Raw genomic sequence first — 3,773 nt, 5'->3', positions numbered from 1 at the left:
GGAAGAACAAAGTTCGTATCTGCAACAAGTATAACTGTTAATGAAATTTTACTAAGCTAATAATATTATTTTATTGGACACTCACTTTGATTAATGAGAAGGTTGAGCCTGCTTGCTGTTGCATAGAGAAGCGAACCTGTGTGCGATGTTCGTACCCACTGCTATTCGCAGCTCAGCCTCTGCGTCCACACGATTTCTGTATTGAGACTTCAGTGCTGCCAATGCTGAAAATCCTTGCTCACACATATATGAAGTTGAAAATGGCAGCAGAACTTTCATTGCTTTCTCAGAAAGGAGAGGATATTCACCGTTGATGCTAATCCAGAATGTTGGCACTGGTGTTGTTTCGAAGACCATTTTCAGGGATTGGTCACTCGAAAGGTCGATGAGCTGCTCTTCTTCTTGCGTGGACAACCCGCTTGTGCTAGGATCAGCCAGAAATGGATTACGAATCCACTCGTATTTAGTCACATCAATTTCAGCGAAGTAATGGTGAACCTTTCTTGCAGTCCGTTTTAGATGGGCAATAATTACATTCTTAACCTGATCAAGATTCAAGTTAACGTCAGCCTTGCACTTACACAAGCACGGAAACATACCAAAAATATTTTCTTGGCGTATCTTTGCGTCCACAACGAAATTTTTCGGACGAAAGCATTCATCTGTCAGTTGTTTTAATATGGTGTGTCCTTCCCTTGCATAGAAGCATTCACAACGTTCAGCTTCTCAATATGTCCGATAAATATGCCATTAGCAGCAGCCATCGGTCGTTCTTAAGCAGTCAGCCTTGTTGAAAGAGTTCTCCTTCAGAAACACCCATAATTCTTCCCGCAATTCAAAGACTCTTGCGAGCTTTTCCACGCGACAACCACCTTGATTCGCAGTAATAGAGCAAGTGTCCTAGTCGGCTCCCATGTCTTGACATATCAGAGAAAACAGGCGAGATCTGGCAGAACTGTTCTTTACAAAGTTCACCATTTTTATGACATCTGTTAGCACTGTGTACAACTCAACACTCAAATCTTTGGAAGCTAGAACTTCACGGTGGATCATGCAGTGAGTCCAAACTACGTCTGGAGCAACCTTTTAATAAGAGATTGCAACCCTTGTTTCTTTCCAGCCATTGCAGGGGCGCCATCTGTGCACAAGCCGACGCAGGAACTCCAGGGAAATGCCTTGGTCCTTAAGGAAGTCATCGACAATCCCAAAAATCTTGGCTGTTGCTCTGCGTTCAATTTTCTTGCAAAATAAAAAGTCTTCCAGAAGATTATTTTCCCACACGTAACGAATGTAAGCAATCAAATGTGAGTCACCTGCAGTGTCAGTAGCTTCATCTAACTGCAAAGCAAAATTTTGGCTTTTTATACGACTGATCAACTGTCAGACACGTCTTCAGATATCTCAGTTATTCTTCGGCGAACTGTGTCATTTGACATAGGAATGGCTTGTAGTTGCGTAGCAGCATCTTCTCCTATCATGCTCCGTACAATGTCCATTGCTGCAGGCAGTATTAATGACTCTCCGCGTCGTATGTGCTTTTTTTGTTTTGAGCAATGCGATAGGAAACTTGATACGAAGCCATCAAAGCTTTCTTAGGAATTGATGTATGTGAGACAAATGTTTTGTTGTCTCTTTTGTATTCTGCAATTTTCGTTCAAAAATTCGAGAGGTTTGCAAGCTAACTCCGCATGCCAAGTTTCCAAATGGCCCGTAGTTTGTTTGCTTCATACTCTCTGGAGCTAATATTGCGAGGCAAACAGCACACTGTGGCCGTTCTTTACCATCAACAATAATGTTGTAAAACCAGTTTTCAAGTATTCATTGTCATACTTCTTACTTTCGTAACAGGCCTTTCTGGTTTTCATCGGCTCCAGCACCTAAAACTTGCACATCGCTCGTTTCTTCACTTTTCTTTTCAAAAAACCACCGCAATCAGTTCCTTTTCGCAGCACAAATTTATCCATGGCTATCTTCTTCAGGACAAACACGTGTACTTGCATCCAAAATTTGGATTAAAACTGCTGTTCTTTATCCAGTCGCAGCGCATCTGTCTGGTCATGGCCTTCTGTCAGGGACCTATAGAGTACTAGGACTGAGCACGTGCGAATGAAAGGGTGAATGATGGACGTTTCCTGAATGCGTGCCTTTTAGATGTTTAAAAAAAAAAAAGAGAGGTGTGACTGAGAGGGAGAGGGAGTCAGCATGAGAGATTGGGGAAGAGAGAGGCAAAAGGTGAGAGGAGGAGATTGGAGCTTAATTGTTTAGAGGGGATTGTGTTTGAGTTTTTGGAAGTGAGAGTCACTGCATTGCCGAGACAGTGTACTTGAATAGGGAGAAGAGATTTGGAGTTGAGCCCCGCACACTCGGTACACAATGTTAACTAATTTCACTAATACCAGGTATAAGAAACTTTTTTTTAAAATGACCACCTTCGCGACCCCCTTGTAGGCACGTCGCGACCCCCCAGGGGGTCGCGCCCCACAGGTTGAGAACCGCTGCCAAAGTGTATGAAAATCAAAAATTGTCTCTCTTCCACGATGTTACACGCCGCAATATTAAAATCTAAATAAGTACGATTGAGAGAAAATATGATAAGTTCACTTTATTCTTTAAGCTTTTTACTAAGCAAGCATTTATAAACTTATACAGCAACCTATTTTCAAAGACAGTTTTACAAAAATTTATGGGCTGTCATCTTTCCGAACTGCTGTACGAAGCTGTGGCTGTGCCCCGCCCTGCGTTTACAAGCACTTAAGGGAAGGGCACTCGTCGAGGGCGGACTTCCTGGTTGTCTTATCAGTCGTTTCGACTTTGTAGGAAAGAAAGTGTTGGGCTGGCCTTTTAAACGGACCTAACGTTCATTTCAATTCCTTTTCAGGACATGGCACTTTTTGCATCTATAGCTATGTACCAAATTAACTCCCATTATCGGAATGTGATACGAAAATAAAAAACTTAAAACACAATGGCAGCACTTTTGGGGACATCCACAAAGATCACATCCAGTTAAACGTGAATCTATGAAGATAAGCAGTGTATTGCAGTTAAATTTTTATTGACTATTTTTTGTGGTGATTAGGATGTTGTGTTGGGTGCTCTTGCAAATTATAATAGTAGTGCTTTCAGACTTCTAACAACTCTAATGATTCAAGGTTAGATTCAAACAAAAATTACAGTCCTTACACTGTCATAAACTAGTCTGCCAAAACTAAATGGTCATTCCATTTACACCTTTTTAAGGCGCACCTCACCTAGTTTTATGTCTTCGTAGTTCATGTGCTAATCACATTTTACAACCATTGTAGTTAGTAAGGACATCAAATACATGCAATCATCTGCTGTTGCAATCATCTTCTAGTTCTTGTATTTATTCTGCCCATGTGGGTATTTTATTTATTTGTTTTGTTTTGGACACTGGATGTTTGTTATGGAACATTAAAGAGCACTTCCAAAGCACACCTACTGCCACCTGTTTTATAGTAAAAAGATCACCAGAAAATAAGATGAGAAGCCTAATGCAAAGAAAAAAAATTTGGCAGGCTGAACACAGAATTAAAACACGAAAGCTTCAACTGTTAATTGTAGGAGTGTAAATTTATATATACATGACTGTTTCTTTCCTAACAGGTAAAAACACACATGTTCTTGCATGTATGCAACATAGAATCTCTCATGTACTCTTGATACAGGCAATTCATACATCATGGATGTCTTTTTCTTCAACAAAGCTTCAAAACCACACAACATGAAAAAAATCAACAGTACATAACCGC

The sequence above is a fragment of the Pomacea canaliculata genome, linkage group LG4, assembly GCF_003073045.1.
Source record: "Pomacea canaliculata isolate SZHN2017 linkage group LG4, ASM307304v1, whole genome shotgun sequence".
NCBI classification, from domain to species: domain Eukaryota; kingdom Metazoa; phylum Mollusca; class Gastropoda; order Architaenioglossa; family Ampullariidae; genus Pomacea; species Pomacea canaliculata.
The sequence above is the reverse complement of the archived record's forward strand: the minus strand, read 5'-3'. Positions refer to the sequence as shown.